The sequence below is a fragment of the Camelus dromedarius genome, chromosome 5 (assembly GCF_036321535.1).
Source record: "Camelus dromedarius isolate mCamDro1 chromosome 5, mCamDro1.pat, whole genome shotgun sequence".
In the NCBI taxonomy this organism is placed as follows: Eukaryota; Metazoa; Chordata; class Mammalia; order Artiodactyla; family Camelidae; genus Camelus; species Camelus dromedarius.
The window spans coordinates 20,771,298-20,788,432 of NC_087440.1; the positions used below are offsets into that span (position 1 = coordinate 20,771,298).

Genomic DNA, 17,135 nt, shown 5'->3' on the forward strand with positions numbered 1-17,135 from the left:
TCTTCTGTTTCTAAATCATGACTCTTCACTTAGAATTGAGAACTTTCTTTTTACTTCAGTGATTTCAGATTAAGTGTCAAAGGCTTCTGGGAGAAAAGTAGACCAGAGAAAGGCAAAAGTGCCAAACTTGGATAGTTGTGATTTTTCATTTTGAGTTTCTATGTAAGCTTGTGCTTAAGGAAAGGGTCCCTGGAGTTGGAAAGGGGGGGAAGCCATTGCTTTAGTTTTAAGACTTTAAAATATTCTAGGAGGGTAACAGTGAAGGCAATGAAGGAAGGGTTTTTGCCGGTAGGGAGATGGAGGTACGAGGCACTTGTCATTGGCAGGGAGAGATCACTAAGGAAGGTGTCTTCTCCATGCTTCTACTAGAGTAGCAGGGCACTTCCGGGAAGAACAAATCATACAGCCAGGCAGATTGTTCAGAATCTGACTGCATTAAAATCTAACACTTCTGTACAGCAAAGAACACCATTAATAAAGTTAAGAGAGTCAGATACTATGATCATGTTAACAGTATAGTTTCTGAATCTCCTCAAAACTATTCCTGAAAACCATGTACACTAACCAGGATAACAAAAGAAAAGACCCAAAGTTCAATAAAACTAAATAAAAGGGAATCTCCGTGAACTCCCGAGTATGGACAGATAAACCCAAAACATCAAGGGCTGCAGGCCTTGTGCAGTGGAAGTGTTGGAAGATGGATGGACATACTGAGTAAGAGTTGCAGAACCGAAAAATTGCCAACAACCCCCAAATGGAGAGATGCCCACTCAATAGGAAACCTGGACCATCAGAACTGAGAATTGCCTGCAAAGCTAACGGCAGTCCTCGTGAGCTTTAAATTGAGAGTGGGTGAAAAAACTGCTCAGTCTTGAGAGGTGCAATGTGGTGGCTGTCAAGACCTCAGTATTCTTACAAATAACGGTAAATACTGCCTCTTAAAGAAAGAGCCTCACCCTGTGGAAAACTGCTCAACACAGAAACCAGATTGAGAAGAGCAGTGATGCTGTAGGTAAGAGAAAATTAAAGAGTTCTTTTTTCCAAAAACTTAACCAAGAAAAAAATGTCAGGCGAGGTCGCCTTTTCTTTGTATAGCATATGATGATACAGTGTGAGCATCTTTTCTATGCCTTGGCAAATTGTCATGTTTCTAAGTTTGGATCAGCTGCCAACATTTTATCCTTTGTGTTTCAAAGTTGAGAAACACTTCTAAGAGTTCCTTTAATGTGAAGTTTTTTGGCAGTATCCTTTCTTCTGGGACATTCTTCATAACCACTTATTTATTTCGAAGTTTGCCTTCGCTAGTTTCCTCTGACACTGTCTCTGGAGCAGCAGTGGTGTCAACAATTCCATAGTTAACTACTTCTTCTCTAACTCCTGTGTAACGTCTATAACATCTAGATTTGACCCGAATTTCAATTCCAGCATTATCACATTAGTTTCTTTGCTGCATTTTTATCTTTGTTGGCCACTCCCACTTTTGATTAGCCATTTTTATAAAGTGTCACATGGGTTTATCACTGGGAGACAAGGAGACAATATTACCGCACACCTTGCTCTCTGTCCCTGAACTGAACAACAGATGTGCAATGTCCAATCACCCACAGCCTTTTGAGAGAAGTATCATGATTGGTCACTGATCATGGCACGCATCTGTTAACTTAGTGATTTGTGGACTGAAGAACTAGCTACATAGTTTTGCACTTTATGCAATTACTCAGTTATTATACCATCATAAGTGGAATTTGAACCGTGTTATTGAGGAGTAGTGTTAATTAATTAAAACATGGTGACTGGAAACCTTGTCATGTAGGAACTGTGTAAGCTGAGGTTGTCTTGTAACAGAGTGATAACTTTCCTAAAGCAAAGCTACAGGATATAAAAGGGTGAACAGACACATTAATAAAGGAGACTTTAACAAACATCTCCCAAACCTAAGCAAAGTGGACAAAAAATTATTAAGAATATAGTAGGCCTGAACAGCATAATCAGTGTGTTAGTTGGGTCCTACAGTAAGCAGACACTGAGACAGATTTGGGAGCACAGAAGGTTTAAGTTACTGCACTAGTCCGTTCTGTCATAACTGGGCAAGGGAGTACCAAGAAGTGCCCAAGTAGACCATCTAAATTCCACACGTGTCCTCCCTGCCCTCTTTATCCAACAGCAGTCCTTATCTTCTGCTCATCTATGTCAAGTGCCCCTTCCAAAATGGTGACTCCTTTTCTTTATTGCCAGTCCCTGGCAGCATGCAGTCCAAAAGGCCCAAGCTGCAGTGATAGTTTGTGGTCAAGTAGGACCTTTGCTGTGTCCCCTGGCAAGAGTGAGCCACTTTTAGGGACCAAGACCTCTAACCCTGAAGAGCACAGTTTTACAGGGGCAGAAAGCACAAAGTCCTCCTGGGAGTCACTGGGAATGATGCTGAGTGGAGCCACTGCTTGTTTCCTGAACCCCAGGTATTCTTCCTATTGAAACACCACAACATACAAAGTTTTCTGATTCGGTGTGTATACTGCATTCTGGAGGATGGCATCCACCCTGACAGAGCATTGCCTCTAAGCTGACACTTCAACTGCACCTTCCACAGGTCAGTCCAGCATTCTTTCAGCCCACCTGCTCCTGAATAATGCAGCATGCAATACAACCAGTGTATGCTATAACAATGGGCCCACTCCTGCACCTCCTTGGCTGTGAAGTGTATACCCTGGTTGCAAGCTGTGTCATATGGAATTCCATGCTAATCGAACAGGTACTGTCTGAAGCTCTGCAGGCAGGAAAGGCAATTATACCCTGAATAAGTGCCTAACTGTCTAAGAATGAAGCCCTGATTCTTCTGGGATAGTAGCATCCCAGGATAATCAAGTTGCCACTAAATAGCTGGTTGACCTCCTTGGTGAACAATGCTCTATCAATAGAGCAACGGGCTCTGTTGCTGCCAGTAGCTTTAAGAGTCTTGGTGACTGGAAGTCCATGCTATTGGGCCCATGATGAATCTCCATCTCTCCTTTTGTGTGCCTGTTGTTTCAGTGCCAAAGGATACTAATGTCCCAGTTATATTGACAACTTGCTTGTTTAGCCTCTTCTGTAATGGATGCTTTCTGGTTGACATTAACATCTGACACAAAAATCCTCACACTTTGTGCACACACTCATATGTCCATCTGAGCATCGTACTGAGGATGTACTTGATGTCCAGCTTCTTTGGCCTGTGATACTCATCTATGTTGCTGTATGTACCAGTTGTTCTTCCCTTTTACTGCTAAGTAATATTCTATTGTATGAATACACAGAAATGTATCCCTTTTCTTGTCAGTGGGCGTGCGGGTTGTTTCTAATTTTTGGCTATTATGAATAAAGCTGTTAAGAACATTCTTGACTGAATCACTGTGCTGTACACCAGAAACAAACACAACATTGTAAGCCAACTATACTTCAATGGAAAAAAGAACATTCTTATACACGTGTTTTATTGTAGACATATGCATTCATTTCTCTTGGACACTACATGTATGTGTATATATGTGTATGTGTACATATATATATAATGTTATCTGTATATATTTGAAATGCTTAGTCATATTTAACTTTTTAAGAAATTGTCAAATGTTTTTCCAAAGTTCCACTTGCTCTATATTATCAACACTTAATATTGTCTGTCTTTTTAATTGTAGCCATTCTGGTGGGTATGTAATGGTAGCCCACTGTCTCATCAATTTTAATACTTTTTCTTTAGATGCCTTTGATTTATACTGTGTAGATTATAAGTGTATTTTTTTTGTTGTTTTCCCTTCCAGTGTTTATATCTTATTTCTTCTCTTCCTGAACGGGCTGGAGTAGAGAGTGTGTGGGCAAGAGTAGAAAATGATCATGAAGAGCTTTGTAAGTGATGCTCAGGGCATTGAGGAGTCACTAATATTTTTTCATAGGTGAATAATCTGGTGAAATTTGCAGTTAGAAAGAGCTCTCTGGCTACAGTGTGGAAAAAGAAAAGACATTGGGATGACTGGAAGGAAGACCAGTTAGGAGGCCCTGAAGATAAGAAGTGGTGACCTAAGCAAGGGAAGTGGCAATTGGAATGGAGCAGCATTGATTTTTAAAAGGTAAAATATGTCTGTCTTCACTTAGCCCACATCAAGTGTGATTTCAGTAAACCAATCAATAAAAATATGCACATATTTCAAGCCATTTTGAGAACAGACATTTCCTTTAGGGGAAATTCATCTTCAGAAGCCACTAAAAAGAACATTTTAGCAAATGTGATCACACTGTTAATAAAAATGACTTGGAACAAATGAAACTATTGGGTTCAATGTAAAATATAAAATGAAAATAATGCAGTTCAGTGAATGCCAAACTTACCGGAACTTACTTTCCTATAAACATGCCCCAATCAGGGCAGGTCACAAGTTGTTTATGGTAGCTTCCAGAACTGGTTAACTAAGTTGTAGTAATACTTGGTGTGTGGCCCTTGGTAAGCAACTTAGATGAACTGAAAAAAGTAAATTACCTCTGGCTGATAATAAAACAATGTCATACCAATTTAGGAAAAAGCAAACAAAAAACTTAAGACATTAGAAGCAGGAGAGATAGTGACAAAAGCAGAAAATTTGAATTGAATTATGCAAAAAGACAAAAGCAGGTGACTTTTGGGGACTGTAATTCAATTGTGACATTTACCCAAAGAGAACTGCCTCGTTCTGTCCCTCTGCCCTCCTTGCTCTTGGCCTGCCTTCCTTTGCCCTGAGCCCTCCTCACTTTATCTCACCTCCTTAGTGGATGCCTTGCTCCTTTAGAGTTTCCCATGGCTTCCCTTTCATCTCCAGGTGAAAAACTTTCAAATCCATGTATCCAGTCTTGACCTCAGGCCTGCATTTTCAACTTTTCACCTGGTTGTGCTGCTGGACCTTCAAGCTCACAGTGTAAAATCAGCTCATCCTCAGCCCCAAACCCGTTCTTCCCATCTTCTGTTTCTGGTCAAAGAACCACCATTCTCCAAGTCACACAGTCTGTCATCGAAGGTATCCTTGTCTCTTCCTTCCACAGTAAATCACTTGCCAAGTCTCATCAGTCGTTTCTTCAGATAATATTCTCCCTGCACCGTACTATCACTGCCCCATTTTAGGCCTTTCTTACCCCTTTTCCAGGACAGTTGCAATAGTCTCCTTGCTGAATTAATTGCTTGAATTAACTGTTCATTACTTGAATTAATTCTACATATTGTCCCAGATTTAGTCTTCCTAAGGCACAGGTCTTGCAGTGCTTCTGACTGATACAATGGCTCCACAGTAACAGCCCTTGATCAAAAGCTTTCATTCGCTCATGAAACTTCAGAGCCTCGAAAACATGGTTCCAAGTTATTTTTCTTGAGTTTTCTCCCTTCCTTTGCAATCAGCTCTTCACTGACTTTTAGCCAATTTCTAAAAATAATTTTAACGAATACTTAAATTTTCCCATTTCCTCTCTACTCCTTGAGTATGAGCTGCAGATAATGACTTCCTCCCAAAGAATACAGTGCAAAGGGGGAGGGGGAGAATAACTACAGTGGAGAAAACTGACAAACCGACCTCAACTGGTGTTCAGGGTGATATAGTGATAAATCATGTTGATGGTATGTGTCATTGATTTGATGTGATGAAAACAACACTTTATGTGCTTTTCTTCCTCGAAACCCTTAACAATAAGAAAACTCTAACAATAAGAAAAACACCAGACAAATTTCAAAAGAGGGGCATCCTACAAAGTACTTGACCAATATTCCTCGAAACTGTCAAAGTCATCAAAAACAAGGGTGTCCATGGAGGGGGCAGTATAGCTCAGTGGTAGAGCACATGCTTAGCATGCAAGAGGTCCTGGGTTCAATGCCCAAGTAACTCCATTAAATTAAAAAAAAAAAAAAAAGAAGTAAACAAAAAAAAAAAAACAAGGGCTGTTCTAGCCAAGGGAATGCTAAGGAAACATGACATGTAAATGGAATGTGGTATCATGGAAGGGATCCTAGAACAGAAAATGACATTAGGTAAAAACTAAGGAAATCTGAATACACTACGGACTTCAGATAGTAATAAGAGTATCAATACTGTTAATTACAGCAAATATGTCATACAAATGTTTAAGCTGTTAATAATGCAAGAGAAAGTGGATGAGAAGCAGTATGAGAACTCTACCTTCCCAATTTTTCTGTATATCTAAAACTATCCCTCAAAATAAAGCTTTTTATAAAAATCTTATTTCCAAATGAATATGACACAATCATTAAAAAGAATGAAGCAGATCTTTATGCAGTAATATTGAGGAAACTCTAAAAAATATTAGTGACAAAAGATAGTTGCAGAACAGTCCATAAAGGACTGCTTGCTATTTGTGTAAAAAAGCCTCTACAGCTGCATTCATTTGCACATGCATGAGAAAGCTACACCAGAAGCCAGGAACAGGAGGGGAACTGAGTGATTAGGAGACATTCACTGGAAGGAGGCGTACTTTGCGTTATACCTTTTTAGTGCCTTTTGAATGTTGAACCACATGAATATATTTTGTATTACACAAGCAAACAAGCACACAAACAAATAAAACAAAACAAAACAAAAAAGATGATCTGCTGAATCCTCCTCTGACACTGTAGTCAGAGTGGACTATGGTTTTTTCCTGCAGGAGAGAATAGGCAAGGAACTGAGAATAAACCAAACTTCTGGGTTCCTTTCAGGAGGAGCCTGAGGATAGAAGTAAACACAGTGCAGTGAGAGACAGGGAAAGGTGAGACCTGAGCTCAGGCAGGAATGATTTTATACAGGCAAATTGCCCCATCCAATTGGCCTCTCCTGAGTTCTGTCTCACCCTCTTCCTTTTAAATGCTGGCTTTTTCTCCATGTTCCAATCTTGCGCTCTTGCCTTCTTGATCTGTATGCTCTTCCTTGTGGATTTCATCCATGAAAGTCATTGCTTCTAACTAAGGCTGTGATCCAATGACAAAAGAGAGAGTTGGGGGTAGGGAGGGAGTAAAGGTATTTGTTAAACAACAGCTAGTATTTTTTTAAATTGAAGTACATTCAGCAAAAATGTGTCAATTTCTGGTGTTGAACACAATGTCCCAGTCATGCATATACATACACATATTTATTTTCATATTCTTTTTCATTAAAGGTTATTACAAGGTATTGAATATAGTTCCCTCTGCTATACAGAAGAAACTTGTTTTTTAAAATATATTGTTATACACTGTGGCTAACATTTGCAAATCTCAAACTCCCAGACTTATCCCTTTGCATCCCCTTTCCCTGGTAAACATAAGATTACTTACTAAGTCTGTGAGTCTGTTTCTGTTTTGTAAATGAGTTCATTTGTCTTTTTTTTTTTTTTTAGATTCCACATATAAATGATACCATATGGTATTTTTCTTTCTCTTTCTGGCTTACTTCACTTAAAATGACAGTCTCAAGGTCCATCCATGTTGCTGCAGATGGCATTATTTTATTCTTTTTTACAGCTAAGCAGTATTCCATTGTATAAATAAACTGCAACTTCTTTATTGAGTCATCTGTCAATGGATATTTAGGTTGCTTTCATGTCTTGGCTATTGTATATAGTGTGCTATGAACATTGGGGTGCATGTATCTTTTTCAATTAGAGTTCCCTCCAGATATATACCCAGAATTAGGATCGCTGGATCATATGGTAAGTCAATTTTTAGTTTTTTCAGGAATCCATACTGTTTCCCACAGTGGCTGCACCAAACTGCCTTCCCACCAGCAGTGTAGGAGGGTTCCCTTTTCTCCACAGTCTCTCCAGCATTTGTCATTTGTGGACTTTTGAATGATGGCTGTTCTGACTCGTGTGAGGTGATGCCTCATTGTAGTTTTGATTTGCATTTCTCTGATAATTAGTGATATTGAGCATGTTTTCATGTGCCTATTGATCATTTGTATTTCTTCCTTGGAGAATTGCTTGTTTAGCTCTTCTGCCGATTTTTGGATTGGGTTTTTTTGTTGTTGTTGTTATTAAGTTGTATGAGCTACTTATATATTCTGGAGATCAAGCCTTTGTCGGTTTTCATCGTTTGCAAAAATTTTCTCCCATTCCGTAGGTTGTCTTTTTTTTTTTTTTTTTACTTATGGTTTCCTTTGCTGTGTCGATAATTTGCTTTGATTAACAAGACAAAATACAAGTTTTTAGAAAATTCTTTAATTTCAATATGGCCGGCAGTGGATTCATTTGACCACTAGGGTGCGCTATTAGTATGCCAGCCAGTTATTCTACTTCCACATCATAGAAATCTGTCCAGCATTTGGAGCAGCTAATTGCGGAACCGGTTTGAAAGTCACTGAACTTTTTCCACACTGTCCCAGACACACATCCGGAATCACAACATCACCTCACCACTTTCTTATCTGAAGATTTGAGTATCCAACGATGCTTTGTTAATGAATGACCTTGCAACAAAGAGGAAACCTGAGCAAATATGTACAGTTTACTGTTCTAGTAAAATAAAATGTGCATAAAGTTAACTGTTCATATCTAATGGTATAGTTGTTTTGCATTTCATAAAAGTTATGCATAAATAGGAAGTAGATCAAGAAATAACTATCGTTAGAATGACTTTTGTAAATGCAAACTAACTTCGTTTCTTTTCTAAATTTACTAGTTTTAATCAGTGTCAATCTTTCCTGATATTATGGTCTATTTTAAAAATCATCAGACACAAATTGATATTCAACAGGTTTAAAGACAACAGACAAATATACCTAAAATTAAAATTACGTTGCCCATCCCCTCACCACCCACTCCAACTCCGGCCAGGTTTCTCTTACTTACTCCTTTTTTATTTGAAATTTCTTTAATTCAAAATAAAGCATTTCACACCAAAATAAAGGATGAAGTTTTCAAAAATACCAACACTTGCGGTACTTAATATATTCATGTGAATGCATTTCTGTCAAAATCAGAATGCTGCTGACACTGGCTTAAAGAGGTCGACCTCTCAGATGACCCCCAAAGTTTGGTCTGCAGCTGATAGTTTACTGACCTTTGTTCTAGAGCATCTATACATCCTACATACTATACCTCTATTATAGCAGTTGTTGGAATGCATTGCAATAGGATTTGCATGTTTGCTAATCTATTGTGAAACTCTTAAGGACAGATACTTAGCTTATGCACATTTGTTTTCCCAGTGTCTAGCGGAGTGTTTGGCATTAATTGGCCCTAACACTTTTTGTTTAGTGGATTAAGTAACATTCAAATAGAAACTGGTTAGATTGATGAAGAGCTAAAAAGCAGAACTGTTTACTGGTTTGTGGAAACACTTAAACACCAGTCCATTATGAGTTTCATGTTTCAAAAGATTGTTCAGAGTTTTTAAAAAACAGTTTCATTGAAATACACAATCAGCTCTCTGGCTTTCTGTATCCCTAGGTTCTGCATCTGCAGATTCAACCAACCATGGCTTGAAAATATTTGAAAAAAATTCTAGAAAGTAACAAAAAGCAAAACTTGTATTTGCTGCATGGCAGACAGCTATTCACATGGCACTTACATACTATTAGGTATTATAAGTAATCTAGAGGTGATTTAAAGTATATGTGAGGATGTACATAGGTTGTATGCAAATACTATGCCATTTTTCCCAGTTTTTTTCAGATACAATTGACATACAGCACTATATAAGTTTAATGTATGCAGCATGATGATTTGACTTACATACATCATGAAATGATTACCACAATTAGTTTAATGTATATCACTATTGCATATAGATACAAAATTAAAGAAACAGAATTTTTTGGTGATGAGAACTCAGGATTTACTCTTTTAACAACTTTCATATATAACATACAGTAGTGTCAATCATATTTATCATGTTGTACATCATATCCCTAGTACTTATTTATAACTGGCAGTTTGTACATTTTGACTGCCTTCATTCAATTCCCCCTCTCCCCACTCTCCACCTCTGGTAACCACAAATCTGATCTTTTTCTAAGAGTTTGATTTTGAAGTATAAGTGACCTACAACACTATGTTAGTTCCTACTATGCCATTTTATATGAGGGACTTGAGCATCCTTGGGTTTTGGTATCTGCAGGGGGAGGTTGGGGGCTGGAACCAATCTTCCAGGGATATGGAGGGACAACTGTAATTCACATACAATCCAATCCATCTTTTTAAAGTGTACAATTCTGAGATTTAAAAAAAATTGAGATATAAATGATATATGAGATTATTTGAGATTAAAAACTGAGATATAGTTGATTTTAGTTTCAGGCATACAACATGAGATTTGTTTTTAAAGAGAGAGATGGAAAGCCGGGGAGGACCTCTTTTCCTTGAGTTGAGCACTGATGATGTAAATAATTCATCTAGATTATTTCCTGTTTGGATTTAGGGGAAGATTAGAAAGTGGTAAATCAATGGGTATGTAAAGATGGGGAGAGAATGCCACAAATGGAGGAAAACGGAAGGAAAAGGGATTCTCCAGTATGCTATTTATTCTGTGCAGGAGAAAAAAAGCTGTGTTAAAAAGGGTTTTACGTTGTGTGGGGAACTCAGGATAAATCTGAACTCTGCTCATTTTCCTTGAATACACTCTAAGGCTGATCCTAGGATCAGTCTCATTCATTCAGGCTTAGTTATCCAGAGCACACATCCTTAGACTTGAATCATTCCTCTCTCCCTTATTTTCACAAATCTTACTATATTAGTTATCAATTGCTCCATGACAAATTGTCCCCAAAACTTAGTGCTTAAAGCACCAGTACACATTTATTGTATCACATAGTTTTGTGGATCTGGCTTTTGGGAGTGGCTCAGTTGGGTGGTTCTGGCTTGGGGTATGTCAGAGGATGGCAGTCAAAATGCCAGCTGGGTCTGCAGTCATCTGAAGGTTTGGCTGGGGCTGGAGGATCTGTTTCCAAGAATGGTTCACTGACATGGCTGGCAAGGTAGTGCTTATTATTGGTGTAATGCCTCAGTTCCTTGCCAAATGGCTACTCCAAGAGATGGCTTGAGTGTCCTCATATAGTAGCGGCTGGCTTCCCTCTAACTGAGTGATCCAAGAGAGCATACAGTGAATGCTGCAAAGTATTTTATAACCTTGCCTCGGAATTTACATACCATAATTTCTGAAAAGGCCTGTTGGTTACACAAGTCAGCTCAATTCAGTATGGGAGGGACTATACAAAGGTGAAGATACTGGGAGGCAGGGACCACTGGGGGCCATCTTAAAGGCTGGCTACCACATTTATTTATTTTTTAATATATATATTTGAGAATATCTCAAAAGGAGAGTCCTGAATTCTGGTACCAGATCTTGAATAATATATTATCTTGCCATTTATCCTAACTGAAAAAAAATTTTCTTGGGACAGACCAATAATTCTTAAAAGACCAGAGAACAAAAGGAGGCCTGGGAAGCTGTTTTCCTTGGGCAGTCCAATATCCTAGGATTCCTACACCTGTGGCATTAACTTGCACTATATATTCCTTCATAGAGTTCTTACTCTGAGATACACTGTTGCTCTGTTCTCAAGATACTCACCACACACTTCCCTTTGCACTGCACTTTTTTCCCCCTCAACTCTTTATTGATAAACAATTGCTGGACTGCTTTCTCACATACTCTTCTCTATATGTTATCCTTCATGGATTTGCAAATGAGAGTTGGTCATAAGATAACAATCAGAAGAATAATCATCTTTCCATCATTTGGAGAATCCAGCTGTATCTATGGACACATTTAAAATTAACACAATAGTAGTTCTATGAATAAATTCATTAAAATCTTCACCTGTGATAGCAGAGATTATACCTAGGTAGCTTGAAGAGGACACACTACATTTGCTAAGTGAGTGAAAAATATTCTCTTCAAAGAGAGAATAGCTATTTGAAATATTGCTAGGCATAATTTCCATGAATCTGGGCTTTTTTTTTTGTTGCCCCTATAAACTTCTTTAATTTTAAAGAAAAGTATTTACAGAAACACTAATACTTTCCAATTCAAATTACTTGCCCTGCCAATACTCTGAAGTGCACTATATTCTGTTAGACAAAGTAATGGAAAAAGCAACTTGTGGTTTTAATCAGTGGAAAGAAAACAATTTGGCAACTTCTTTAAGTTTGAATAGAACAAGATGAGCTGCATCATCAATTGCCTTTAATGTACATTTTGTCCTGCTTTTTATCCAAGGATCTGGACATAGACAGTAGAAGGGCCTTGTTTTTCAAAGAATGTCAAGAGGCTTTGGCATTTCCTGAACAAGAAGAAATAGATTCAAAAACAGTTATGCGATTGAATATAGGATTCATATTTAACCCTTGTATAGTCTTAATCAGGTTTAATCATAATGTCACTTGAGTGAAGAAAAATATTTAAAGTAAAATGAATCTCGTAATTCATTGCATCCTTTCAATCCAGGGCAGACTCCTGGGAGTCACTGTGATTATTACTTAAAAAAAAAAAAAAAAAAAAAAAAAAAGCCTTGGATACGGGAAGTTCAAGAGACCTGAGTTTTGGTTCTTCCACTAAGTTTTGTAGCTTTAGGAAAGCTGTTAAATCTCTTTGAGTTTTTCCTTCTGTAAATTGATGGGTAAGGATGGGAGAGAGGTTTAATCTTGAGGTTTCCTCTTCATCAGAAAGCTTGATACATCAACACCAAATACAAAGTATCCCACACAGCGTTGTTGCTCCGCCCTCCTTGCTTTTCTTGGAAAGTCTTCGAGGGACTTCCACATTCTCTTGCTTGGTTTCGCATACTGGACCTCACCCGGCTTCTCAATGAACCCTTAACGGGTGGTGTTTCAAAAGGGAATGAAATCTTGTTCTTCCTGGTTGTGAAATCCGTAAGGATACGCCGGGCTCCAGGCTGACGTTCCTTTCTGGAGGTCTCGGTCTCCTTTCTTCCTTAGACTTTTAGGCCTTTCCCCAGTACCCACCGGTGATTAGCTTCATGTTAGGCGGTTCTGGGGACGGCGCCAATTTGCCAGATCCTGGCAGCTCTGGTTCTGAGGGGGTGGCGTGGCGGGGCCTCATGATTTGGGGCTCTTCTTCGCGATTGAATGCCTCAGCGTGTGTAAATTCGTATCGTGACAAGACATTTCCGATTTTCTTCCGAAAGCTTCAACGCTGGCGTCACAGCCAAGCCTCTATAACCAAGGTAACTGCCAAGCTAGGAGGACACCACTGTGCGCCAACCGCTAGCCTCAGAAGCCCTACTTCTCTGCTCCGGGCGGGCGGGCAGTTGCGGCTGCCGGTGGAACTACAAGGCCCAGAATTCCCGCGCGCACGCGCGCTGCCATTGTGATGCTCCTTTCCCGGTAACTCGCCCTCTCAGGCAAACCTGAAGATAGCGGCAGTTCTCCGGTGGGGGGCAGAGACGCTCTTTCCCTGACTCTCCGCCCCTTTCGTGATTGGCAATGGGACCAACCAACCGACGTGGCGGGCTCGGGACTCGCTTTCCAATCAGCACCTGTGGCGGAGAGGTGGGCGTGTGCACTGGCAGGGCAGGTGGGCTAGGCTGTGCCGGGTTGCGAAGGGGGAGAATAACGTCGGGTCGGGTCAGCGGGTGCTGCAGTAGTCGCCGCAGCGGCGATGGGAGCGGTGGGGACCAGGCGGCGGCGGCGGCGGCAGGAGGAGGAGCAGGGGCTGGCACAACAGCAGCGGCTGGGGGCGGCCAGCAGCAGCAGCAGTAACAGCAGCAGCCGCCGTCGCCGCCAGTAAACGCGGACGGTACCCGAGGGGACTACCCAGCCGGCCGGCGCTCGAAGCCGCGCTCGGGTCCCACCGCATTGGGCGGCGGGGGATGGGCAGGCGGCGGACGTCCCGCCTGCTGAGGGTTGACCCCTGCCCGTCCCGGCCCTGAGCTAGACTCGAGCCCTCCGCCCGAAATCCCTGCGTCCGCCAGGGCCCAGGTAGGACACACCCCCCGAGCCCCCTGGGAGCCACTGGGGGAGCCCCACGTCCCGCCTTCCCTCAGTCCTGACCCCCCTACTCTGGCCGCACCCCTCGCCTAGTGACCGACCCTGGTGCGGAGAGGAGGGGTACTGGAGCCTCCTCGGTTGCTACCCACGCCCTGGGTTTGTGCCAGACCCAGTCACTCCAACTCAGAGACCGTTTGCTTCTCTTCTGTTTCCCCGAAGGGTTGTGCCCCATATCCCCCAGAGGCTTTTGGTGTCTTCACTGAACTTGGAGGGTCACAAAGCTTCGTTCTGTTTCTCTCTCTATGGGGTGACCCACATACCACTTGTATTCATGCTGCTTCTGGTACCAGGACTGAACACAGAGGATTCTCAGGGTATACCGAGCGCTTCTTTCCCACCGCGCCTCCCCAAGTATAATACAAGAGGGCATGGGACTGTAGAATCTGTTTGTTGTGTAGTAACGACAATGGAGGCCTTGACTTTCCTGTACTTAGGGTGCGAGGGAAATCTGAAGGATTTGCTCGTCATTTGCTTTGACTAAGATGATGTTGACACCCTGCGATGCTGTGGGAGGCACAAAAGACTCAACACATATGTACTGTCAAGTCAGAAGTAAATAATCCGTTGGGATGCCAGGAGACTTTATCCACAGTGAACTTAATTTTGTTTCAGTTCTAACTGCATTAGAGGTGAAAATGACATTGAGTTGTACTTTGCTTTGAATTAAAGTTGATAGGTGGCAGCAATCCAGTATTAACTCTTTTCATCCCTTGCTTTAGAAATTGTTTTCTTTGAACATTAAAGAGGACAGTTTTATTAGAACTTGTGTATCATGTAAAGATGTTTTGATATTAAATTGAAATTAAGTGTCTTCTAAAAATAGAGTTACCATAGGATCCAGCAGTCCCTCTCCTGGGCATATATCCAGAGAAAACTAATTTGAAAAGATACATGCACCCCAGTGTTCATTGTAGCACTATTTACAGTAGTCAAGACATGGAAGCAGCCTAAATGTCCATTGATAGATGATTGGATAAAGAAGATGGGATATATCAAACACACACAGTGGAATACTACTCAGTCATAAAAAAGAATGAAATAAATCCCATTTGTAGCAACATAGATGGACCTAGAGATTATCATACTAAGTGAAGTAAGTCAAAGAAAGGCAACTATCATATAATATCACTTATATGTGGAATCTAAAAAATGATACAAATTTATTCACAAAACAGAAAGAGACTCACAGACATAGGAAACAAGCTTCTGGTTACCAAAGAGGGAGGTATAAATGAGGAGTTTGGGATTAGCAGATACAAACTACTGTATATAAAATAGACAAACAGCAAGGTCCTACTGTATAGCACAGGAAACTCTATTCAATATCTTGTAATAACCTATAATGAAAAAGAAGATGGAAAAGAATATATATGTATAACTGAATCACTATCCTGTACACCAGAAACTAACATAACATTGTAAATCAACTGTACTTCAATTTAAAAAAAATAACACCAGAAATTAAGTTTTTTAATACATATATGAGGATTATATTATGAACAGGCATATGTATACACATGGAGGATCTTCTTAGTGTGTTTTGTTACAGTGTTTGGTTCTAAGCCATTAATAACAGTTTCATTGGCTTCTAAACACTGATTTGCCAGCATAGACCCCAAAGAAATGTATACTGTTTTCTTTTGGCTAAATGGGATAAAGTCACGTTAGTTTGAGGGGAAGGGATGAGGGGAGATTGATTTTAAAGTTGAATGCTCTGCATTTATTTTTTTTAATAAAGAAGCAGTAATGATAACAAATATTACTTATAAGACTAATCTTGAAGAATTCATCTTAACTCTAAAAAATTTTCGAATAACAAGTGTGTGGACTTAGATGATATATTGTGACCCTTTGCAATTAAAAACATACTGAAAGGGATTTTTAATTAAAAAGCTTATGTTTTCTTGTAAGACACATTTTTATTAAGGCAATAAAGGAGATGTTTAAAGCATGGTTATAAAGGAAAAGTTTTCCTAACATTTTTCCTTTATGACAGACTGTTAGGAAATATATTTTCTTCTTTCAGTTTTAGACACGTAAAAGAAAAATAAATTTATTAACTTAATTTGTAATATTAAGTTGAAGTAAATTTGATCTTCAGTAGGGGGCTGACTAAGAATACTATATATATATCTATATATATATATACTATATATATATATACTATATCTTGCTCATTATCTTGTGCTATGGTTAATACATAATTTATTGAATTCTCTTTGGTGTTATATATGATTTCAGACTTTTGTGCCTTCTTTTGCTTTCTTTTAAATACTGATTATTTTAATACCTCAGAAAATCTTCATGAGATTACATTGCTTTGCTTTAGCAAATTGAACTCAATTATATAAGGGTTCAGATATCTAAATACAGTGTTAGAAGTGAAGTTTGTATAAATTAGATAACTTTGGAGAGTGTTTTACGTTTAAAAATGTGTTAAAATGTGACAGTGATGGATTGTTGGTTTTTCATTGTAAATTAATAGTACAGAGCTGAATTTGTTGTGATCATGGAATTTAACTTCGGTGCGGAGGGCAGGCAATTCTTTGTAAGTTTTATAACTTGGAAAAATACGTAGAAATGACAACTTAATTCCAATTCATGAGAGACCCTGAGCTGGAACCACCCAACTAAGATCAGATTCCTAATCCTCAGAAACTATGTGAAATGATGTTTGTTGTCTTTAAAAAAGCAGTATAAAACAAGGGAAAATGATTAATGAGCATTATTAAACTAGTGAGGGCTGAATTAATTCGCAAAGTAAGATAGCCTTTGAGAATTAATAGAGAATATAACTTCCTTATCCACTTAAAAATCTATAGACAAATTCTTTTATACATACATGGCATTCTTTATAGTTTGAGTGTGTGTTGCTCAGAGTTACTCTATTCATGTGTTCCTTTCTTTGCTATTTTTGAGGTTTTGGGGAATCACTCAGAATATAGCTGGAGCAATGTCAGTTAATTTGTTTAGTAATATTGCAGGACATCTTCAATATTTATAGGTTTTGAAATACGAAATTAAACATTTATACTGTTTTACTTCCTTGTCATTTTTTGGGTTATCCAGTACGTTGTAAACAGTAGTGATGATGGTGGTAGATTTTTACCCCCCAAACGTCAGAATAGATAGAATGGATAGAACCCTTGGGTTAAAAAAAAAAATTTTTTTTT

General features: G+C 39.3%; 1 protein-coding gene across 1 annotated transcript in view; it reads left to right on the forward strand.

The window, feature by feature from the left end:
• The first annotated feature begins 13,479 nt into the window (after nucleotides 1-13,479).
• Nucleotides 13,480-17,135, forward strand: part of TTBK2 (tau tubulin kinase 2) — a 121,231-nt gene continuing 117,575 nt past the window's right edge. The window contains exon 1 of the mRNA XM_010994961.3: nucleotides 13,480-13,893. The gene's annotated coding sequence lies outside the window, so the exon portion shown is untranslated. The remainder of the gene's footprint in view (nucleotides 13,894-17,135) is intronic.